The sequence below is a fragment of the Suncus etruscus genome, chromosome 12, assembly GCF_024139225.1.
Source record: "Suncus etruscus isolate mSunEtr1 chromosome 12, mSunEtr1.pri.cur, whole genome shotgun sequence".
NCBI classification, from domain to species: domain Eukaryota; kingdom Metazoa; phylum Chordata; class Mammalia; order Eulipotyphla; family Soricidae; genus Suncus; species Suncus etruscus.
Window position 1 is genome coordinate 15,839,463 of NC_064859.1, and position 26,484 is coordinate 15,865,946.

The window sequence follows — 26,484 nt, forward strand, 5'->3', positions numbered from 1 at the left end:
TTGCTTGCCAGGTGCGATTTCTGAGCACAGAGCCCAAGTAACACTGAGCACTGCTGGATTTGGCCCCAAAACAAAAACAAGTAAACAAAAAATAGATACAGCAAGAAACCCTGGGAATATTTATAGATGCTCAAGAACATTGACGTTAAATGTTATTCTCAATAAAAATAGATAAGAAAATATAAAAACAAGCTATTTACAGGGACAAATATTGACATAATTTATATCATTCAAAGGATTTGTACTCAGGCTATATATAGAGAGGTCTCAAATCTCCAAATTACTAAAAGGCTGCACATTTCTAAATATCCAGAGAGATAGAAAAACTCAATGGGCTGGAGTGCATGCTTTATACACAAGAGATCAAAGTTGGAGTCACAGTTCCATAGGGTTCCCTGAGCACAGAGTTAGGAATAGTGCTTGAGCACTGCCAAGTGTGCCTCAAAATAAATTAAAAAAATAAGTAACCAAAGAACTGAACAGGAACTAAACCAGATATAGATCTGGTTTATATAGATCTATACTTTTTTCACTCAAACAGCCATAAGCATTATTAAGGATTTCATAAAGTTCTCAATTTTCAGTGAATAATACAACCTTAGCACACAGAGATTTTATAAGTCAAAACTGCATTCAACCGGGGTATTGTTTATTCTTCACATTCACCATCCCTGGAGCTTTGGTTATTCAAACAGAACTCAGAAACCACAACTGACTTGAAAGAAGTACCCATTTATATCACCTCCTCAAAAAGATGTAAACTCCTAAGTGAAAGATAGCACAACTAAGTCAAAGATGGGTTAGTATATTATACATCAAAATTCAATGATCTTCTAAACATAAGATTATATTAGGCAAACTGAAAGTTCCATTGTAGTTATTATGTTTGACCTTTACTTTCAATTTCTTAGGCGTTTTAATTTCTAATATTCTCCCCCTTATTTTGCAACAGTAAAGGAAGTTATATTTAAAAATATTTTGATATTTAGTTAAGAGAATTCAACTATCAGTTCTAAAAGAATCTTTGAATGTTATTTGTAAAGCTAATCCTCATAGATTAATCTTACCCTGCATTTAGAAAATGCAAATGTTTCCAATAATAATGATAATTGACATGCCAGTGGATGACATTTGCTTTGAGAATATTAAAGTTCTCTAAGGAAATATGGGTATAAACATTCAAAATTAAACTTTGGATAATTAATTATATTAATCCTTAGTGAATGATAAATCTCCTGAAATAAAAATAAACTATAATGATAAGAAAATCAACATAATCATATTCATGTATGCTGACCAAGTATACATACTGTGCTGAATAATATTGAAGCAATGTCTGATACCTGATAAACTGGAGGGCTGGAAAATGAAGATTCAAGAAGTCACAACCACACCAGCCAGGTGAAGGCCTAAAACATACTGAGATGTAAACAATCCAGTCCTGGTAGGTGCTTAGGGGTTTTTTAGTGAAAACTTTCCCCAGCCTTGTAGGAAGCAGAGAAGGGTGAGAGGAGGATTACCTCTCTCACTCTTTAGCCCATCCACAGTTCCTCCAATGTTAGGACGAGAGGTAGGTACCAGCAATAGAGATACCATAAGGAATTTACCACTAGTAGTCAATGATATATTTTATGTTGCTATTTTCTTCCGTGGCCTTCTATAATCTAGATCTAAATTCTAAATTTGTGATTCACCTCACTTCTTTTTTTTAATCCTTTCTTGGTTTTTGGTTTTTGAGTCATACCCAAGGATGCTCAGGGGTTACTCCTGGCTTGCACTCAGGAATCATTCCTGGGTGTGCTCAGGGGACATACAAGATGCCAGGAAATAACCTCAGTTGGTCATATGCTATACTATCCCTCCAGCTCCAGATTTTTTTATTTCTAAATCGTTGGCAATAAGATATAGGCTTAGTGTTACTAATTATCAGGGTTGTAATTATTATTATTTTTGAACAGGACATTTACTGAGGTACCATTTAGTTTATGAAAAACTTTAAATTAGAATGAAAATAAGTAATGTAGGGACACAATTTACAATCGCTATCATTGATCACCAGAGTTTTCAAAGTTAAAAGCATATTTATAAAAACAGAAAGCCTCAGTTTCCCCTTGGTAGCAAATCCATCTATCCCCATTGGCCTAACAAACACTTCAACCCCAACCAGCTGGAATAAACCTTAAACATTCTACTGGATCATAGAATTCGACCTTAGAGCTTAGACTCATTGAGAGATGAAGATAATATGTAAATGCCTAAAGCAAATGGCCAAACCCAAAGGATCAGAACAACCAGACACTCGTGGGATCTTTTTATTCTGGTGTAACATTTTGATCAGTTGATAAGGATGCAAGAGTCTTCTAAAAATTGCACAGACTTTTCCTAAACAAACCAGCCACAAAATTAGAAAATCCTCTATTAAATTAATCCCCATTCACAGAGTTCCTTTTCCTTATTCTTTACTTTCCAATTAACTTTTCTACATTAAAGCTCCAATAAATACTATTCAATTTTTTCATTCTTGAAAAATATTGGGGGGGGGGCGGAGTAATAGTGCAGAGTAGGGCATTTTTCTCGCATGCGGCTGATTCAGGACAAAGCTGAGTTTTATCCCAGGTATCCCATTGGTCCTCCCCAAGACAGGACGATTTCTTAGCACATAGCCAGGAGTAACTCCTGAGTGGGCCCCCTCCAAAAAATAAATAAATAAATAAATAAATAAATAAAGGAAAAATATTGAGGAACCTAGGAACCAAGATGCCCTCAGAGAATTGTAGTCTCTGCTCCTGCATCATTATTGTACCAAAGCTGAGTTTCATGCTTTCGCTGTCCTGCCTAGCCTGTGATCTGTGCAAAGGACTCTACCCTGGTTACCCCTGTATTCAAAGGGGGGAAAGCACAATGCCTGCTACTTAAAAGGAATGAGTTTTCTGTAAATGTTCACTGAAACAACAAAAGATTTATAATAGGACTAAGATATAACTAAGTTAAAGGAATCTGTTGCTCATCTAGACAAAGTCAAATAAAAAAATCCAAATAAAGATTCTGGAACATATCATAAGAGAAATAACATAATAGGTGCAGTGAAATTTTAGAGGTCCTGATGATGCCTACTGGGACCAAAGCCTTTGAAGTGAAGCTAGGGGCAAAGCAGGAAGGCTTCTGACATACATAACCCATCTTTGGAACCTGGAAAACTATGATGTAGGTTTGGTCCTAAAGAACGTACTGTTCAAACAAAGGCCACATTAAGGGTAACAATCAAGACCATCAAGAATTTTAAGCTTTTCTAGACTTTTGATATTTTTTTCAAGACAGAAAGCAATCAGGTTTTTTTTATTGTAATCCTTAGCTTACTTCTTCCTTACAGTACTAAATGTATTAATACATTATTTTTCTTAGTTTGTAAATATTCATCATTTTACATATAAATTCAGTTCTATCTTCTCTAGGAAACTTGGAGAATTTCAGCATCTAAACTCTTGATGTTCTCATCTCTCAATTTCAATTATTTTAAGAAACCCTGGTTTTACCTCTTATGCAATTAATGTATATTTTAATAATGTAATAATGTTATGAAGAATTAATTTAAGATCATTCTTATCTATTGTCTACCTTTCCCAATCTTCTAGTACTATCTTTTTGTAATGTTAAAAGCTCAATTCAACAATATAGATACTTGGTCCAATCTGTGGCTCACACAGCTTTATAATTATGACTATACTTATGAAAGTAAGGTTCAAAGTTAAGTGAGCTTATATAAAATCATATTTTCTTTGTTAATCAAGAGCAGTAATGTTTATAATATATTAACATTTGTATGGCTTCAGAATATTATCTCTTTATATCAGTGGTCCTCAAACTATGGCTCGTGGGCCACATATTGTATTTGTATCTGTTTTGTTTCTTCATTGCAAAATAAGATATATGCAGTGTGCATAAGAATTCGTTAATAAGTTTTGTTTTTACTATAGTCAGACCCTCCAATGGTCTGAGGGACAGTGAACTGGCCCCCTGTTTAAAACGTTTGAGAACCCCTGCTATGTGATAATATGTATTTGGTTCAAAATACATTATTCACAATTATACATACATATTTTAAACAATACATTGTCATAAATACCATATATTGAAGTTACTGATCAATACAATTTGTATTCTGCATAATTTGTTATATATAAAGCATACTGCAAGCATTAAATTATTATTTAATTCACTGTATTAAAGTAAAATACTATTAAAGACCTAAATATATATATATACATATATATGTTTCAATGTGTACAAATATATCAGGTATTTTGCTAAAGATTTAACATGTTCACAATGGATAAGTCTTGCTTAAGGTATGTTTATTCTGACATACTTGGTTCTATGAGTTTCTTGAAAAGTTTGTTGCTTGGTGTCAACTTCACTAGAAAACAATTTCTCCACAGTCATTTAAATAAATATTAAAGGGAGATTAAATTGGGTTGGCATTTTGAATATTTATAACTATTATTTTTAATTAGCTAGCTTCTGTTAAAATTCAGCTAGACAAAATAATTATCAAAATGCCCTTTTGCTTATCTGAAGGATGGTAGTTAATGTTTCATGAAAACTCTGAGGCTCCTAATACATTTTGTAAAAATTTATTTATTTCATAGAAACATGCAATAACAGCTTGTATATTTTATTTCTAAAAACTCATAAAATAATCCTCTATTATGTTTTCAATTCACTTATGATATATTGAAAAAAGATTTTATTTAATATTGAAATTGGGTCAAAATTTTACATATCCAAATGTCCTATTATTAAATTTTTAATGCAATTTCTAATGCATGTTACACTATTCTTTGAAAAAATTAAATTAATATAATATATGTTTAGAACAGATGTTTTAGAAAAACATATTTTAAACTGATTCACCAAAATTATCAATGATTGTAGTTCTTAGAAATCATCCCTACAAATGAATAAATGCTTATTACTAAAGAAAGTCATCTGATGTTGCAAAGCAAATGCTTCAAGTTGAATGGTTCAATTCTCTATTTACTTTCTTTTGTGGGTGGGGTCACACTAGGGGGGCTCAGAGATTACTCCTGAACAACATTTAGGAATTATACATGGCAGTGCATGAAAAAATCAGATGAGATGCTGTGGATAAAACCTGGGTTGACCGTGTGCAAGACAAGAAGAGCCCTACCCATTGTACTATTCCTCTGGCCCCTCTACATTTATTATAAATGCTGATACTTAATTTTTAACATGCACATTACTTTATAAAGATAACCTCATTTAGGGTGATTGGGAGTAGGCATCTATCCAAATGGTTCTCAGGAGGCCAGAGGACCCCTAGCAGGGATTATCAGCTAACAAAACCTACCTTAAGTGTAATTAGGAGGATTAGACTCTACAAGGTTTGTGAATCATGTGGTATAAAAGGTTCTTTAGGGCAAGCACTTTAATCTCCTATCTCTCCTCCTTCAAAGATAGTTTCATTTTTCCATTTCAGTAGCTCTACAAAAGCTGTATTTTAATCTGTAAATTTGTTTACTGATGGAGCAAAAAGTAAAGAATCAAAACAGTATATTAAATAAGCAAGAGTTGAAGAAGAATGATGACAAGAACTCATTTATCATTTTGCCTTGTCATATACTAAGTTATATATTCAGATGTTATGCAAATATGTTCTGAAAGACTTTTTTTTTTATTTTTGGGCCATACCTGGTGATGCTCAGGGGTTACTCCTTGCTATGTGCTCAGAAATTCTCCTGACTTGGGGGACCATATTGGAGGCTGGGGGATTGACTATGATCCAATCTAGGTTAGCATGTGCAAGGCAAATGCTCTACTGCTTGCACCACTGCTCTAGCCTCTGAAATATTCTTTTGATCATAAATGTATTTCATTTGTTTTGAGAAAAAAATCAATATTAAGTAAATAATCATTAAGTCTCAAAAGAATTCTTGTTGAAATATATATAAATGTATATATATTGCTATCAGTGAATGTGTAATTAATTTTTAGTGATGGCTGTTAGATTATAACACTATCAGACATAAACATTCTCCTGTGATTCCTATGTTTGATACTTTGATATTATCTTCTCTGTTTATCTTGCTTTCTTTTCCTTTTATTCTTTTTTCAGTTTTTGGGCCACATTCAGAGGAGTTTTAGGTTACTTTCTCCTGGCTCAGTGCTCAGGGATCACTCCTGGAAGTGCTTAGAGCTTAAATCCTGGCTCTCAGGATTCATTCAGGGATCACTCCTGGCAGGCTTGTGGGGTAATAGTACTGAGTGTACTATCACTCTGGCCTCATTCTCATTTTTCTTAAGGAAAGACATTTAGAGGGATGGGACTGGAGAAACAGGACAGTGTTAAAATGCTTGCCCTGTGTGGCTGAACCTGGTCTAATTCCATTTTCCTGAGAGTTCCCTGAGCATACTAGAGATCATTCCTGAGCAGAAAACTAGACATAACTCCTTAGCATGCAGAATGTGGACCAAACCCCTTCTGTCTCTTCCCTCTCTCTTTTTCTTTTTCTTTTATTTTTTTAGAAATACTAGTGGTTCTCTCTTACCTGTGATGTAGAGTAAGAAGACAAAGGAAAGGAAGAGAACAAAAGATGGTGAATCCTGTGTCCTAATTTCAGAGATAAAAATGCCATGGAAGGTAGGAGATGGAGGGTGAAGAAAAAGTGGTTTGCTGGTAATAAGATGGCATAGGTCAAGGGTCATCAAAGTTTTAGTGTGCAGAGGTGTGGGTGCATCAAAACATGTGTCAACTCTAACATAAGCATGTAGTACGATTACAATAAAAATTACAAAAATAAGGGGCCCGGAGAGATAGCACAGTGGCGTTTGCCTTGCAAGCAGCCGATCCAGGACCAAAGGTGGTTGGTTCGAATCCCGGTGTCCCATATGGTCCCCCGTGCCTGCTAGGAGCTATTTCTGAGCAGACAGCCAGGAGTAACCCCTGAGCAACGCCGGGTGTGGCCCAAAAACCAAAAAAAAAAAAAAAATTACAAAAATAAAACAAAACAATTAAAACATGATGTTCCACAGGAGTCATGGTAGAAGAGAGCAGCAGGAACCTTGGATCATTGGTAGAAATATGCTGACTCACTGGTGGTGTGTTTTAAGTTGGAACATTAACCTCACTCCTCAACTCTGCCATATTGATGTTAATCAATGAACTTGTTAATCAGTGAACAATTAGAGAAACAAACTTTTTTTCCAGAATTTTATTTACCAGATAAGGGAAAGAGCAATAAATCAAGTCAGAATGTCAGAACTGCTGGCTAATAGGTCTAGTATGATCTTTTTACTATGAACATACCTCAACATAAGAAAAAACTGAACAGGTCTTTTAAGCTTGAATTCACCAAGTGGGGTGTTATCATGGCAACTTCTGTCTTGAGCTCCTGATTTCAAAATTACACTTGATGTCTTTAAATTGCTAATAAATTTGCACAACTTTTTTGACCACCTCTTTTCTGTAGGTATGCTAGGAAATCAGGATAAATCAGATTGGAATGATGTTTCCCATCTTGAAATAAATGCACACATTAAAATGTTATTTATCCTTACACCTGGAATACATTTAATCATCCCAGGTGCATTTCATTAATGGCTTGTATAGGTTTTATACCTGATGAAGAATTTACTCCAACAGAGAAGAAGCAAATCAAGATCATTTTCAAATAGCTGTCTATAGTAGTTGTGCATGAAAAAATATATATACATTTAAGATGGATCAATAATAGTTTAGCATGCAGCAGGAAAAGAGAGAGAATGAATTGCAATGAAATTGTATTATAATTATGTTGAATTATAATTTTATTATGTTAACAATTTTTCAATAGTCTATAAGTTAACCTCATAGAACTACTGCCCGAGTGAAAAACAACTAACCTCAATTGACTTTAATCGTAAATAAAAACAACAAGAGCAAATAAAAAAATTCATTACACACTTTTATAAAATACATTTTTCAGGGCTGGAGCGATAGCGCAGCAGTAGGGTGCTTGCCTTGCATATGACCAAGGATGGACCTCAGTTGATCTCTTGCATCTCATATGGTCCCCCAAGGCAGGAACCAATTTCTGAGCGCATAGCCAGGAGTAACCCCTGAGCAACACCAGGTGTGACCCCCAAACAAAACAATATATATATATATATATATATATATATATATATATATATATATTTTCATTGTCTTATACAAGTTTTCTTGTTCCATCTAAACACTAAAATCCATCCTTTTTTAAGGGGGAGAGATTGAAGTCACACCCAGTAGTTTTCAGATCTTCCTCAGAGCGGTGCTGGGGAAACCAAAACCTTTCATCTTTAACTTATAATCGCATTTCCTTTTAATATTCTTCTTAAAATGACTTAGAATTGTACTGATGAAGAAACCAAAGGGAAGGTTTATTTGTTAAGTGGTATGAACCACTCCACCACACACCATGTATATACTAATTCTGGTCCTCAATATATCAACTACAGGGTTTTTGTAGAACTTAAAAAGTCAAATTGAGAATACCAGGTGAATTATAGTCTCAGGTGGCCAATGTCTTTATAAAATAGAGAATTTGGACACAAAGCAAAGCATCTCCAGAGAGTGACTAATAGCAAATTTTCCACTAGCCAAGAATTGGAAGAAATATCAGAAACTAAAAGAGGCAGTGAATGATTCTCTTCAGACACAGTCAGAGAATGCATGGAGCCTGATTTTGGAAATTCCCTGTGAACAATGAAACAAAAGAGCACTTTGTGTATTTGGGGGGGGGGGGGGTTGTAGCCACAGCCTGTGACAGTTAGGGGTTATTTCTGGTTCTGCGCTCAGAAATTGTTCCTGGCTTGGGGAACCATAAGGGATACCAGGGGATTGAACCACAGTCCTTTCTAGGTCTGCAAGGCAAAAGCTCTACCTCTCTGCCACTGCTCCAGCCCCTTGCATATTTCTTTTAACGGGAGCACAGCAGGTGAGTGCTTACCTTGCATTTGGGCAACCAAACCAGGTTTTATCCTAGGAACTCCTAATGTTTCCCAGAGCACTGCCAGAAGTCAGAAATAACCCCTGACAGCAGGATGTGTCTTCACCCCAAAACAAAACAACAACAAATACTGTAGCATCAGAAAATCAATGTAGGGGATTTTGAAAATGTTTAGTCTTTATATATATAAATTTTTATTTAAGCACCATGATTACAAGCATGTTTGTAGTTGAGTTTCAGTCATAAACAGAATACCCCCCTTCACCAGTCAACATCCCCACCACCAATGCCCATCCTCCTCCCCCACAAATGCCTGTATTTGCAACAGGCATTCTACTTCTCGAATTCTTTAACATTGTTATACTAGTTGTTAATGTAGTTATTTCCCTAACAGCCTTCACCACTCTTTGTGGTGAGCTTCAAATTGTGAGCTGGCCCTCCCAGCTCTTAACTCTCTTGTCTCTGGGCCTTATTACAGTAATGTTTTTAATTTTTCTTTTTTTTTTTCTTTTCTTTTTTTTTTCTTTTGCGTCACACCTGGCAGCGCTCAGGAGTTACTCCTGGCTATGTGCTCAGAAATTACCCCTGGCAGGCACGGGGCACATATTTATTTCAGTTACTTTCCGTGACTAAAAAGTTTTTATAAATAGTTTCCACTTGTGACACCTTTCGACTGGGATTTTTTATGTGACCCCCACTAAATAAAATAGATATAGAAATTTAACAAAAGCTGCTTATTAAAAAGTCATCAAAATAAGTTTCTCATAAACTCCCACATTCAATGGTGTGCTCCTCTGGGGTTTCCATTCTCTTTAAAAGATCAGTGCTAGCCAGTATATGCTGAGAAGAATAAAGTAAAGAAAAGAAAAAAGATAATTAGGTTATATGATAAAGAAGAATAAAGTAAAGAAAAGAAAAAAGATAATTAGGTTATATGATAAGCACAAAAACAAAATATAGGCAGGGACCAAAGGTTAGAGGAAAAGGTGTTGCCATTTCAAATAGGACATTTGGGAAAGATAAAGAATTTCAAGTTGGCATTTAACACTGGAGTAGAATGTAGGTTATCTGCTGCAAGTTTGATAATCTAATTATAATTTTTCATTACCAGTTAATAAGGAAAGGTATTTCCTAGTTTTCCTAGGGTGGTCCTAGTTATAGGTCCTAGTTACAGTGTAAACATTAACAGTTCTTGATACCTTATAGCTTTGACTGGTGTCCCAGATTACATAATAAATTATATAGTAACCCTACTTAGATCATTATCTCTACAGAGTAGTTATATTTGATAACTAATTTTTTTGTGTTCTTTTTTGGGTCACACCCTGGAGTGCTCAGGGGTTACTCCTGGCTCCATGCTCAAAAATTGCTCCTGGCAGGCACAGGGGAACATATGGGACGCTGGGATTCGAACTGATGACCTTCTGCATGAAAGGCAAGCTCTATCTCTCCGGCCCCTGATAAGTAATTTTTTTTTAAATTTAAGTGACTCCAGTTTTATTCCACCATTATGGTAATTCAATAAATAAAGCACTTAATAAAATTCTTATTTGCCACAAAGAGTTATATGAAAGATTGAAGTGGTTAAAAAAAATGTCAAACATAGTGGAACATTGGCAGATAGGATAGAGAAAGGACCACTATGAGAAAGAGAGAGAGAGAGAAAGAGTTAAATGTTTGTCTCAGAGGTAGGCAAGGGTAGGGTGTGAGGGAAATTGGAGTCAACAACAGTGGGAAATGGGCACTGGTGAAACTGGTGAAGCGTGGTGTACATTATGTGATTTTGTTTGTTTGTTTGGGCCACACCTGGTGACACTCAGGGGTTACTCCTGGTTATGCACTCAGAAATCGCTCCTGGCTTGGGGGACTATATGGGAAGCCAGCAAGGCAGATGCCTTACGGCTCCATGCCACTGCTCCAGCCCCTTAACCACAGATATTAAATAAAGCATTGATTGAAGCATTAAATTAAACATTTAAAAAAATTGGGCCAGAGCAATAGCACAGTGGGTGAGGCTTTTGCCTTACAAGTGGCAGACCCAGGTTTGATATTTGGCATCCTATGTGGTCCCTTAATCCTGCCAGGAGTAACTTCTGAGCACCACTGGGTATGCTCCCAAAAAAAAAAAAAATTTAAAAATTACAAGAACACAAAATGAAATTTAAAACCCAAATCCTATAACTCTTAAGGCTTATATAAAAATAAACAGTTTAAAGGTTGTTTAGACCTAAAAGGGTACCGTAAAAAGGCTAGTACAGCAGGGAAGGCACTTGCCTTGCACACAACTGACCTAAATTCAATACCCAGCTCCACATATGCACCCCTCCCCCTAGTCCTGGCATGAGTAACTACTGAGAACAGAGCCAGAAATAAACTCTAAATATCCTGTGGCCACAGAATCAAAACCACAATTTTTTTTTTGTTTTGTTTTTCGGGTCACACCCATTTGATGCTCAGGGGTTACTCCTGACTAAGCACTCAGAAATTGCCCCTGGCTTGGGAGAACCATATGGGACGCCCATGTGGTCCTTCCTTGGCGCTAGCAAAGCAGACACCTTACCTCTAGCGCCACCTCACTGGCCTTGTGAAAACCACAATTTTTAAATTTACAAACTGAAAAATATTATTGACTCCAGTCTTACCATACACTGCCAAACTACTTAACCTACATATGTAGCTACTTTACCTTAATATCATATCTTCAACACTAAAACTGAGGCCAAAAGAATTTTTTAAGATCCTTTGATGAAACACTCCAAAGATATGATTAGCATCAACAATAACCATTTTCTCCCACTCTGTAAGTTTAATTTAGTCTCGTATTTGTCTTTCATTTCACCGCTGAGACCAACATCTTTATCAAAGACCAGATGGTGTAGAGAGATTACGACTGTGAAAGGTATCTCATGCTGAGGGCCTAAAGGAACAACAATTCATGGCTTGCCTGAAAAAAAACAATTTAAATTTCACACGTCCCATGTCCTTATCAGAGAGGGCACTTGCCCTGTGCCATGCCTTATGCCAGCTTAGAGAGTATAGGAGTGGATTGATGGTTGTACATGAAAGAAGGCTAGGAAACTATGAAAATGGTTCCTTTCAGAAATGTGCATTTGCCAAAAGTATGAACTGGACCCCAACTATAAAATATCCAAGTCAAATATCCAAGAATCTATCTTAGAGAAGACATTAGGGTTCTATGATAGAAAAGGAACACAGAAACATCCTATGTTTATCAGAATGGCCAATTTCATTTGTGTAAGTAAGTGGGTCATGAGAGAAAAAAGAAAATTTGACTTCAGGTGTGTAATTACTCAGCACTACAACCCAGTCCACATGTAGGAAGCATGCTAATTACCTTCTGCATAAATCCAGGCCTGTCAGCTTTCCTTGGCCCCTTTGCAAAGTGGAAAACAGTGATGTGCTCCCAACCATGCTGATGTATAAATAACTTCTATGCTACCTAGCAGTTTCAGCACATCCAGGAAAATGACATTATGAATGAGCTGCATTAGCCAGCAGAGACAGACAGACTAAATGTGGGCTTCTCCACAACTTAATATGCATCTAATGTACAACTTAAGCAATATCTTCCACACTAAGTGACAGGCAATTTATCTCCATACATCAGCAAGTGCCATGAATGTGACAAAGCTTTATTGTTGGAGGAATTAGAAATTTTCAGCCACAACTCGATTTTCCTATCTCCATTTATTAGCAAGCCTCGTGTAGAAGTCAAATTAATTGCCTCATTCAAACCTATCCTGACCACCATTTGGCTTTATTTAAGTTTTTGCAATCTTTTATTGACATCAGCAAAGTAAGAGGTCACTATCTTAAGAGGACAATGCAAAGGGTGCATGGCTAGGCAGGTATATTTTGTCATTGCCAAAAACCCCTATATTTCTGTTAGGTCAACATTCTCTGTTAGCCACAGGACATTGACCTCAGTTGAATAACCATTACTTATTGTGCTTATTTTCTAGTCAGACAAATGTCAACAGTTTTTGAAAATGAAGCACTGTTTATTGTTTGCCTGGCAGTTATGAAATAAACACATCTAAAATTTATTATTTTCTTAATTCTGTACTTCCAGTAACATTAAAGATGATTTCTTGGAAAAGTTTATTTTAAAAGTTTAACCTTTACAACCCATTTCCTCTTGTTATGTTGCACACACCCTTTAATCCATATTTTATCTTTAGCTTAATGAAGTCATATAATTCACTTAGACTGATATTTTGTGGGAGAAATAAAGCCTTGAATTTATGGACAGATCTATGTCAGATGGATCAATTTGGTCTCAGTTTAAGAATATTCATTTTGCCCACAACTAGTAAAATTTTAGTCTTTTGCTGTTTTTACAAAGCTGATAAAAATTATTTCTCTTGTGTGCGTGTCTTTATTTTTCCCCTTGTGGTTCCCTGGGTTCTGAACAAGGAGAGATCCCATTTTGTCAGAGATCACATATTCAACTTCTCTTTCTCAAGACTAAATTCCCATTAACAATGCCCTGAATTACCTGGCCATTCAGGTATCTGAAAATGAGAGTGGTAGAAAATGAGTAGAAAATGAGTGAAAATGAGAGTGGTAGAAACAGACAACAACCAATTATTTTAAATATCATCAGATGCTAGAACCAACTTATCCTCTTCCTATAGAACCTACTCATCCCTTCCCTATATAAATTGGGTTGTGCCCTGGGGTGGGTTCATCTCCTGTGAGAGATGTCTCTCACCAGTCAGTTTGAAGCTGTTGATAGATGGATTAAATTTTGTTTTGCTTTACTCCAATTTTGTGGTCTTTGACTAAGAACCCTAACACACTGGGACCCTCATCTGTGTGTGCAAAGGTTCTCCTTTGACCGTAAGATCACTTAACAGTTCACATATTATTTCCTTCAGTCCTCACACACCACTTGGCCCTGCTATATTTGTCATCTTAAATTGTTTTTCAATTACTGTTGCCATTTGTTGTCAAAAACACACACACACACAAGGTCTACATGGGTTTGGAGAAACAATATATTTTAACAACCAGCAGAGGACGACAATAATTTAGAATGATGTCTAATGAGAAATGTTATAAGTCATGATTAAATAATCTATAACTCAAAATAAATCATGTGCTGCATAATGTCTAAAAATGTAGATCTGACTTCCTAAGAAAGCTTTAGGATGTTGAATAACACAGGATCAAAGATTTATTTCAGAATAAATAAAATAAATTTATTTCAGAGAATATAGGCAATATAACCACGACATTAAGATGTTATCACTTGAAAAAGCTGATTTAATGTTCAAGTTTTTATTTACATTGCTCCTGGAAGCAAAATGTGATGCTTATTTGTGTCCTTTTAACAAACTGTCCGTTTGAATAATAAGTTGTGAAAATGAGCCCTAAAGTGGATGATCTTTAAATGTGAACAGTTGAGATGAGTCCCTCTAGAAACACATAAACCAGCCCATTGCTTTGATGAAGCCAGACTGATTACTTTATTAGACTCAAGCATGCCAGTAAACACATCTTTCCAAATTCTGCCAGCAACGCACATCTTTGCGAGCTGTGACTGTTCAAGAATCACAAAAATTTTATGCTGATCCTTGTCACTTTGGCATTTATTGCAGTGATATAAAATACATGATAAAGTCTGGAAATAGTAAGGTGAAATCAAAGTGTGCCAACTCATTATAGCTAGAGAAAACTAAACATATCAGTGAGGCAGATGGTTCTATGGAAGATGCCAACTAGCTCAGACACAGCATCCGTTCTGGGGCTCTCAATTCAGAACCCAGATCAAGCATTCAAGGTTCTGTCTCCCCGGAAAGAGTAAATCAGTGACAATATTAGGTAGCCAGTAACTCCTTACATTAAAACATATCCTACCCAATAAAAGCTTCTAAAAAAATTAAATGAATAAAAATAAAAACATATATAGTATTATAGTGATGGGACAGAACTTCTAAAACAGTAAAGAAAGACTCTATCCTAGGCTTCATCCTATGACCTGTGTAAATGCCAAGATCTCTGGTTACAGAGGCCTAATTTTATCATCCACAACTGAGCGGAAAGTCTCCTGGCACCATAAAAAGACCTTAGGATTCAATAATGAGCATGTACAAAGCCTGTAGTTGTTCCTATGACAGTGTGCTTTAAGGGCGGAGAAACCCTGTATCTCTTAGGCAAGAGAATTCCCTTTCTAATTTCCCCTATATTTACTGTGCCTATGACAAAAACAAAACAAGATACAACAAACAAATAAAAAAAAAACACACAAAATCTTGTCACACCAGCCCTCCTCTCTTTCTTTTTTTTTTGTTCTCATTATTTGTTTGTTTCTTATTTTATTGTTGCTGTTGTGATTTTTTTGTAGTTGCTGGTTTTGTTTTTGCTTTTATTGTTTGTTTTTCTTGTTATGCTTTTCTTCTTTTTTCCCTTTCTTCTTTTAAATTGATATTTATAACCTCTATAAGGACTCCTCCCAGCTTTTTTTCTTGTATTCTTTTTTTTTTTTAGCAGAACCACATAACTTGAATCATCTTCTTCAGCCTCATAAATTGAGGGGGGAGATAGATGCTACCAGGATCAACACTCTTATGAACATTGAGTAGAAATAAAAAATGATAAGACTTAAACACCAAACCCAAAGTCAATGACAACAGAATCAATACTCAATCTACAACAAGCTATACACAGAATGGACCAGTTACACTAGCAGTCTGGGAGGCAAAGGAGGGAGATATTTGATGCAAACTGGAAACAGGGGTGGAGGGAAGACAACACTGGTGGGGGGAATGCCTCTGATTCATTGTCACTATGAACCTTAAATATTACTGTGAAAGATTCGTAATTCACTTTAATATAAAATTCACTTTAAATAAAAATTTTAAAATATATATAGTATTACATACTCTGAAATCTAAGGAAAAACTTATATATGAAATATAAGAAAACTCAAATATATGAAATTACTATTCCATGTGCTACAGCAGTATTCTTATCTAACAGGAGAAAAAGTGTATGAATGAATATGAGAAAAATCATTGAGCATCAGAATTTCTCTTTTCAATGAAAGAAGGTGGACATCCATACTCCAAAAAAACACAACCTCTCCATTAGCTTCATAGGAGACGCTGTGTGGGATTGTACCAAATTTTGTAATTGCTTCCTTTGGTAGTAGGTGAGTGTCCAAGCAGAAAGACAGTTACTGAGGGACATACACAGTCACAGCCACCCCCATGTGACTGTTTTACATCAAAGTGATTGGTTTCATTGTTCCACTGTCATACTTAATATGTTAACTAAGCAAGATATGGGCACATATCTTGGTTGTGAAAGACAGGAAATTCCCCATGGCCTAAAACAAAAAATTCCCCATGGCCCAATCCAGGCCAGATTGGCTTTTGTCTTCATTGTGCTGGTGATGCTCAGGGGCATCTGAGGGGCATCTAAGTACCTAGGGTCACTCCTGTTGGTTATTAGGGTGCTGAGGATCAAACCCAGGACGGCCTACAATGCATGAATACCAGTTTGCTGAGCAACCTCTCCAGATAGAATTCTGGAAGTCCTATTTCTACCAATTCCGAAGAGTTACATTAGGATCTTGACATATTTTCAACCATATCCTTACAAGGAAAAACTCCTCTAAATCCAAACTTAGAGTTTTCCATGTGTTCTGACCTGATCTGTTCTACTGCAGTCCTTTCCTCAACACATCCATCTTTCAAGCCCTAAACAGTGTAATCTGCTATTTTATCAATAGATTTTGTTGTTGGTACTGAAAATCCATTTGAGTACATCCACATATTTTTTGATTTATTATGAGTTGAATCAAAAATTGAATTCAAATTTGCTCTTGATTGAATTTCAGTTATACAATGTTCAATACCCATCTCTTCACCAGTGCACATTTCCCACCAAATATATCCTCGGTTTGCTTCCTGCTTTCCCCCTGCCTATGTGTGTGTGTATATATATATATATATATATATATATATATACACACACACACACACAAAGAAAATGAAGTATAAATTGGTTAAAAAAAGACTGTTCTGAATCTTTTTTGTGTTAGTTGAATTCCTGTCAAGGCCATCTCAATTCCAGCTAGCATGCATTGAATGCTTAGTAAATGTTGAGGATTATGAATAACATTATTTCACACTTAGCCTTCCCTTCTGTTTTATCTGATAGATAATCTTTGCCAAAGATTCAGAGAAATTAACAAAGCCATCCTAACCAATAAAAAAATTCTTCCAACAAGTCACCCACTATTAAAACATGATGTCTCTGTTTCTTCATTTACCATCACAAACTATTTAGTACATTTTCTCAGGCACTTGGTAACACTATTGGCTCATGATGAATTTAAATTTGAGGAGATTAGGGACATTGCTTCCAATTTGTATCTATAGCATCACTGCCTAGACTGATTCATATGAGAAAGAAGATTATTCTGTGAACAGGAAAGGATGCATGGCGGATAACAGAAGGATAGTCTTGGAAACATAGCCTTGGAAAATTTCCTTAAGCAATTCTGATAGACAATTCTGATCCTTTCCTCTTCATAGGCACACCTGGTATCTGTTCTGACAACAAGTGAAAGAAAAATTTAGGCTTTTTATACAAAGAAAAAAAAAAAGGCATGGTATTCAGGTAATAGCTCATTTTGATGAGCCAAAGTGATGACTCTTTAGCAAAAGCAGAGGCTGTGAATGTGTTAGTTTACAATCCATCTTAATAGGTTATTTTAATATTGCTGACTGGTTTTGCTAGATGCTCTTTCAGGGTTGTTTTTTACTTGAAAAATGTGTTTGGTTGTTTTTATTTTCCCTAGCATGGAACAGTAGGTGATTAACAGTGGGTGGTGGGAAGGTGGAAGGTCTGAAGAAAGGACTTGAATGAAAATAGAAATTTCCATTGATTTACCCAGTGAGTTCCCACTTTTGGTTCCAGTTTTTAGTTTTCAGAACTGCAGGTGACCTCTATACATAATCACCAGGTGCTTTTCTTTTGTTTTGAGAATCTGTAAAACAAGGATGGTTTTACTGAATTCTCAGCATAGGAATCTGTCAGACTTGTCTTGAATCCCTAACTTCAAAAGGTCAGGCAGGAGGTCTGGAAAAAAGGATATATTTCTCATTCAAGTCAATTTATTCACTCAAATCAGCCTACCGACTCTACTTAGTTACTCTCTCCTTGCTAAGCAAGTGAGAAATCTTATTTTCCTTGCTGTTAAGACATGAATCTGATGGTATACTTAGTTCAAGTTACTATACTTATTTTATGTGTCTAATATATCTCTCAGAATCATTACCCCTCACACAACAGTTGGCCTTCTGAATTCTCCTCATGTTGTTTCTTTGTATTGCAGATGCAACAATATAAGAAGAAATAACCATTCACAATAAAACTATGATTTTATTATGAATCACTCGTTTTAGCATAATGAATTGGAGAACAAGGAGTGGCATTATTTGGAAGGATCATGTGTTGTAAACCACATTAGGCTTTCTCAAGCCTATTTCCATTAGCACCACCCTGAAATTCTGGCCATCCCTGGTAGCCTATATGGAAAATACATGAGAGAGAGTACGATGATACTCTAGTCGATAGCCAATCATTTTAAAGATCACCAGAAGCTAGTACCTTTCTATTTCCCCTCCCTATATAATCAGATTTGTGACTTTGATTGGGGTCCTCTGAGATTTATGTGGCTTATGGCTGATGGAATAAAGAATTGTTTAGTTTTACTCCAATTTTGTGGTCTTTTCCTTTGACTCTGGAACCTAACAGGAAGGTGTAATCTATAAAGCCACAGGGTCAGTCATGGAAGAACTCATGAACCCAAGGCTACAAATGGTTGGCATGATTCCATTTGGCTTTTGCCCACTAACAGTATTCCTAGGAAAGTCATTTTCAATCAGGTCAGGGTTATCATCTTGCCTGAAGGTTTCCAAATTCTCCTTACATACCTGAGAGATGCTTTCCTTGGTATGGCTGGCAAGTGGCCAGGTTTGCTCTTTATCTACCATTATAGATCTGGGGTGAAGGTGAGATTATGCAGAGAAGCTTAGGCAACAGAGCTTGGAACAGACTGAAGAAAAGAAGAAAACAATGGAAGGATCCCTGTTAACAATAACAGGGAGATTTTAGATAAGCAGACTGAAGAGCTTTGTCTAGGATTTTGCTGTTCTGCTCTACTCTCAGGTTTGTCAGTGATTAGAAAAAGATAAATCTGCGAAAGTTTGTGTTTGAAGTGTTGACATAGACCAGGTGTCCTCAAACTTTTTAAACAGGGGGCCAGTTCACTGTCCCTCAGACCATTGGAGGGTCTGACTATAGTAAAAACAAAATTTATGAATGAATTCTTATGCACACTGCATATATCTTATTTCACAATGAAGAAACAAAACAAATACAAATACAATATGTGGCCCGCGGGCCATAGTTTGACACCACTGAACAGTTTCAGAGGAAGTAAATCCCACTGGGTAGAGCATGAACTGTTAGCTCAGGAAGCAGGAGTGAGAAAGGAGAGAGGAAAAAGGAGGACCCACACCATGGGGCTGAGAGGATGTAGAAAGGAGACTGGGTCTAAAGCTGAAGAACAAATTTGCCTTCACAAAAATGAGGGTAACTGGTTTCCCACATGCAATATTTTTTCATTCCTACATGCCACCACAATGTGAGAGAAATCTTCCTTTTAAGTGTTTTCCAAAGAACAACTCAAACACTTCCTCCTTCAGAAAACTTTATTTTCCTCTCTAAATTCCAGAGTCTCTGAAACATTAATGTTTCATATATTATATATTCCATCTACTAATGTATATGGAATGATTTGAATCAACATTTAATTTGATTGTTGGCCAAGATCTTGGCAGGCCCGTCAATTTAACGAGGCTTCACACAGATTTCTAGTCAAGGCAGGTTCCTTGACCTCCCTTTTTTTCATGTTTACTTTAGAAAACTTATGATTGTAAATCATGTCTCTACTTCTTTGAGAGAGAAATGTACTTCCAGAATCTTGCCAATTTTCAAAGCAGCAGTGTCATTTCTCAAGAATCTGAGAGACATTCATGAAAATCCAATCCTTAAGAAAAGGAAGACCCCAAATTCGTCTCCGTCACATGAAGAACCCAAGTTTAATAAAAGCCAATGAGCAAAAATAAAGATCAAGTCCCATAGACCAGCTCACAGTACTTTTTCAACTATCAAAAACCTTCTGACCTTTACACTGTATAGAAAGAGGAGGTACAGTAAATGCACCCCATATACACTTCAACCCAGGCCCTTTGCCTGGTCTGTATTGTGAATTGGGGGACAAAAAAATAAAAACAAAAACAAAACAGAAAAAAACTTTCTGCATGTTCCTTTTAATTATGCTGAATTGAATTCAATTATTTTATTTTAATAGAATCACTAGTGCAATCATCTTTTAAAAGGTTTTTCAAATGTGTATATATGTTGAGAGTTGAGTGGCCCATATTTGGCTGTATTCAGGGCATACTGCTTATTCAGTATTCAGGCATCAGCCCTGATGGTGCTCAGGGGATCATATGTGAGACAGAGATTGAATATGAGTTGTCCTCATGTAAGGCAAGTACCTAACTCACTCACTATACTCTGTTCCCTATAACAATAATCTTGAATAGCATTTACCTCGTGAACTGGGCCAGTGCAATTTGTCTATAACACACTATCATATATTTAGTAGTTGTTTCTTCTATTTTAACCTAAACCAGAACGTAAAAACATGAAAGTAAAAACTAATGAAATCATCTGGATTTCTATACTAAATTCTTGGCTAACTTTTTTCATCTCTTCCCTTCCTTTCTTTATTGCTTAACATTTTTTACACTCAATGTGTGAATCTATATTTTTTAATTTGAGGTTCACCCTAGTGGTTCTCAGTGATCCTTCCTAAGGAGGTTCAGAGGATTGACTCTAGATGGTGTTGGGAATTCAACCCAGGCCAATATCTTACATGACAAGTACATTACTCACTGTACTATCTCTCTGGCCAGTTAAAAGTAAATAAATTAAGGCATTATTGCTAAGGCAATGTGCTCAATGGTGTTAAGATATATGATTGTGGATACATAGTTACCTCATCTTATCATCAAGAAATCAAGATTTTAAAAAAATGTACATATTTAGAATCCCTTCTTTTCAGCTTTGAATCATGTACTGAATATCTAAGTGTTAGTTAATACTTGCGCCCTCTCATAACTATATAACTTTTCCTGGTCAGGATCTCAGAAAAAAATGTACACATAAAAAATTAATGAGAAAAGTGCCCACTGTTGTTATCCCCAATGATTATTTTGTCTTTTTTCTCTTTTGTTCAAGATAGCTCAGAATCCTCACAAATATCACAGTCCAGGCCAAAGGTCTGTTAGAGCTAAATCAAACAGAGTTAAAACCTATTAGCCCTTCTCAGATAAAAATTAGTTCCTTTAGGTCAGGTTAATCACTTTTTGTTGTTGTTGTTGTTTTTGCTTTTTTGTTTTGTTTTGTTTTTGGGTCACACCCAGCGGCACTCCTGGCTCTACGCTTAGAAATCGCTCCTGACGGGCTTGGGGAACCATATGGGATGCCGGGATTCGAACCACTGTCCTTCTGCATGCAAGCCAAACACCCTATCTTCATGATATCTCTGCAGCCCATAGGTTAATCACTTTTGAGTATAAAGTGTCACTTTTTATTTGGTAAGTAAACTATTTCATGGACTTAAAAAAAACAAGTAACAAAAATAAACTATTTTTTCCCTTTCCCTACTTCCCCCAAAATAAGCTAATTTTTTAAACAACAGATTTGAGATGAGAAAAACCACTCATGGAAGACACCAAAATTGAAACAGATCAAAAACATGCTTAAAAACAACAGATTTTGTTTTCTTTAGAGAGAAGATTATTCCTAGTCAGTACATATTCCTTGGGTAATAAAGCTTTCTGATTGGAATTTCCTGGAAAATTTTCAATGAAAATCCCCTCCAGAAAGTAGCTGTTGTTATTTTGAAGGGACTAGAGAAGTTAGTTAATTATCCTTTCTAATAGTATCAATTTTTTCACTTCTTTCTATAATTCTATTTTTTTTTTTGTTTTGGTTTTTGGGTCACACCTGGTGATGCTCAGGGGTTACTCCTGGCTATACGCTCAGAAATCGCTCCTGACTTGGGGGACCATATGGAATGCTGGGGATCGAACAGGGGTCTATCCTAGGCTAGCACGAGCAAGGCAGATGCCTAACGGCTTGCACCACTGCTCCAGCCCCTCTTTTTAAAATTCTAATTTTTAGAAAGTAAAGAAGAAAATAGGAAAGATTTTAACAGATTATTATTTAGGAATTTAAGATAATCAGAGAGGAAATATTCTTTTAACATATAAATGCACATATTCAAGAACTGAGAAACAAGAGTGAACTAGATTCTCACTGGATATTCATTGTTTCCATCCCTTAATAAAATGAACATGACTAGATATTTTTCAAGACTAAAATAGCAGAGAAGAGCTTAGCTTGGTTCAAAATTAGAAGAACAGTGGGTTCAAACAACAGTATAAGGGCTAACAAGTAATATAGAAGTTACACTTGCTCGACAAGTTGCTTGACATATAGTCAACGTTCATTTAATCCCAATTATTACAAAATGTCCCTGAACACTACCAGAACAGATCTCTGAGAACACTAGGATTAAGCCCTGAGTGTGGCTCAACACTTTCTCAACACTCTCAACACTCTCCCCAATCCAAGATAAGAAGTGAGATGAAGTAGTTAGACTGGCAGAAAATCTCAAAAAAATAAACCTATTTAGCTAAACAATAAATTGTATTTAATATTTTAATTGTATATTCTCTATTGCTTCAATGTTTATTTATTCCTGTAATGAGGATACTCAAACTGCAATAATCTCTTTTAACTAAAAGTTGGTTCTAATACAATTGTAAAGTTATTTCCCAATAATAACACAAGCCCACAAAGGAGCCATATTTGTACCTTGAGACTTATTACTAGTCACTCTTGTCATCCAACATACAGATTCAAAGGAATCAAGGTGATTTTGGAATTGAGTTTATCTTATTAGTGTATTTATAGATAATAATTGGGCAATCAGAGATCTTCCAGATAAAACAAGCAAGCAACTTAAAATAAAACAAAGGTGAGATCAAAAAGAGACCTGAAGAACAAGACATTTGTTCTTTTGTTCGTCTGGTTTTCAATTTCCTTCTTCTAGGACTTGTGAGAACTTCTGAATTAATTCTGTGGCATATAAAGTTGTTTTTATAATAGAAGGTGAATAGGAAGCAACTCAAGAAAAAAGCAAAAATGTATTCATTATTTTTTTTGGCCAAATCAAGTTTGATATCTTTAATGTGTCACTTATTCCCCTTTTCCTTGTTATATCAAACCATAGAATTTCAATGCAACTTCTGATAAAATGTTTGTTTCCTTATTCAGACCCTTCCAAGTTTCAGAATTCTGCCGTGTCTTTGTTCTGAAAACTAAGGTTCTGAGTCAGGACATTTAGCAATTTAATTCTTTGGAATTTAGTGTGTCTGCTTAAATATAAAGTTTGATTTGTATTTGTATTGCACATAATTTCAGAGGTGGTGAAAACCTTAGAAGCTTCAAAATGAAACCTCAGAGAAAATCAAATTTTCATTCATATATGCATACTACATATGGCAAAATTATCTCATATTGCAGATTTGTTTTTTGCCTTTTAGATATTTCTAAAATATCCTTGACATAAATAATAGGTAGACCATACTTGTCACAAACACAAGTATTCTGTTGAGAAAATGTTAATTTAAACACAATAATCAACTGGCATATATACAAGTTATATACATTTTAAGCTGACAAACTGCCTCTTTTATCAAGGATAATGAAAGGTGTAACAAAACGATCTGTAAAAATTTAGTATCGATTATGCTCTAAATGTCTTTTCCCAGAAGGGAAATCTGACTTGGTTTGTCCTTAGAAAATATACATTAATTTTCTCTTAAATATTTTCTACAGAAAATAACATATAACCAGAAAAAGGTTGTGACTCATACAAGATGAGTAATTTTATGAAAATGTTTAAAACTTTTATTTTAGGCTCCATGGCTTACAATAGTTTTAATGTAGGGTTTCATGCACTTAACATTCTAGCACCACGCCGTTTGCCAGTATGTCTTCTTTACTCCATGGTTATCCTATGTCTTGTGGAGACATTTTATATTGAAGACCAGTTCATTGCTTCTGTAATTTTGGACATTTATTATTTCCCTACTATGGTTCTTTATATCCCACATATGCAAGGCATCATCCTTGGTCTGTTCTTTGTCTCTGACTAAACTTGACTCAGTAGGATCCATGCCAAGATGCATAATTTCATCTTTCTCTGAAGCTGAGATATACCATAGTTTATTTTTTTTTATTCAGTTATCTATTCTTGGATAGTTGGGTTGTTTTCATTTTCTGAATATGGTGACTAGAACTGCACAGAACATATACTGTACATATATCCTGAATAGAGGCTTTGGGCAGTTAGGGTAGAATGAAATTGTTGGCTTGTAAAGAATTTCAATTCTCAGTGTTTGGAGACGAGTCCCTATTGTTTTCTCTAAAGATTGAATAAGCTGACTTTTAGCAGTGAAAATAGGTCCCATTTTCTCCATATCACATCAGCATTGGTTGTTTGTCACATACACCAGTCTCACTGGTGTAAGCTAAGCTCTCAATGTGGTTTTGATTTGCTTTTACATATGCTAAATAATGCAGGACATTATTTCATATACACTATGGCCATCTGCATGTCTTCTCTAAGGAAATTTCTGTTCATCTCTTCCTACCAATTTTTTTGTAGGAAGGTGACATTTTTTAATTAAGTTCTACCAGTGCTTTATATATCTTGGTCATCAATTCTTCATCAGATGAGCATTAGACAGATATTCTCTCCTAGTCTGCAGAGTGACTTTTTATTCAACATTTTATTTTTGGTGCAAAAGCTTCTGAATATGATGCCTTCCCATTTCTATATATTCTCTTCCATTTGTTTAGCTAACATATGCCTTTTCTTTATATTCAAGCTTACTTTATTGACTCTTTTATCATTAATAATTTTTATTTTGACTAAAGTGGATTAAAAATCTTTCACAGTAGTATTTTAGATACATAGTCACATTGAATCAGGGAGCATTTTCACCACCAATGCTGTCTTCCCTCCACCCCTGTTCCCAGCATGCATTCCTTTAATGACTTTTCACTATTGCCTTATGATCATGTCATTGTGTTGACTATTATTACAAGAAATAAAATCTATTGGTATATATATTTTTGTCTTATGAAGCAAAACAATTTCACAATAGGATAGAGGACTATAATACAAATCTTCATAAAAGCACTAAGTAGGGGGCCAGAGGTGGTGCAAGAAGTAAGGCATCTGCCTTGCCAGAGCTAGGCTAGGACAGATTGCGGTTCGATTCCCCTATGTCTCATATGGTCCTCCAAGCCAGGAGTGATTTCTGAGTGCCAAGAGTAACCTCTGTGTGTCACCAGGTGTTGCTCAAAAAGCAAAACCAAACCCCCCTCCAAAAGAAGCACTAAGTATTTAATGTTTCACTGTTTCAAAAAAGAATATTGGCTAGAGTGAAAGTAAAGTGGGTTGGACACTTGCCTTTTATGTAGTCAACTGGGGTCTAATCCCAAGAACCCTAAAAATTTCCCTGAGCACCATCAGAATTGATACATGAGCACAGAATCAGGAATGATCCCTGGACACCACTGGGTTGGCCCCAAACAAACCAATAAAGTGTAGGAAAAAATAATCCGAATGTTTCCTAATAGCTTACTCTATAATTATTAAAAATTAAATTTTTGTGACATTTTCAAAAAATTAATTAGTAGGCTACTTTATTTCTAAAATGCAAAACTTATACAAGATGTGATCTTTAAAGATTTATAAGGTACTTTTTGGTAGTAATGTCTTTGTCTATGTCTGATTAGCTTTGTGAAAGAAACAGGGGCATAGAAAAAACACAACTACATAACATATATTTATATGACTAGAATCCTGAACTTGAAGAAGAAATATCTTTTATGATTGAAATAAACTCAGACATTAAATTCTGTTTGAAACTAAACAAATAACCTTTTGGAGAAATTGCTTAAAATATTATCTTCAAATTGTTTTCTAAAAGTATAGGGATTATAGGTATACAAATCCATTTCTGCCACTTCCAATTCTTTAATATTTGTCAGTCAGAGCAAGCTTTAAATAGAGCAGTATATTGAGAAAACCTCATAACTAAATAGAAGCACTTACTACTAACATAACCTGTTAATTTTGTCAACACATATATTTTGCTCTAGTTTTTTTCATATTCAAACCGTAAGTTTTCCCCAAATGTTCCTAATGAACTTTCCTAAAAAGTGTCATTTTCTTCCTTCAAATGATAGCTTTTGAATGTGAAATGTCTACCAAATTCTCATTGGCAAAAGACAAGAGCAAAATCAC

The 26,484-nt window shown here is 35.4% G+C and overlaps 1 protein-coding gene and 1 pseudogene across 21 annotated transcripts in view; one reads left to right on the top strand and one right to left on the bottom strand.

Moving 5' to 3' along the window:
- Positions 1 to 26,484, bottom strand: part of NRXN1 (neurexin 1) — a 1,163,035-nt gene that overhangs the window by 932,502 nt on the left and 204,049 nt on the right. The gene's annotated exons all lie outside the window — the stretch shown is intronic.
- Positions 20,200 to 20,309, top strand: LOC126024874 (uncharacterized; annotated as a pseudogene).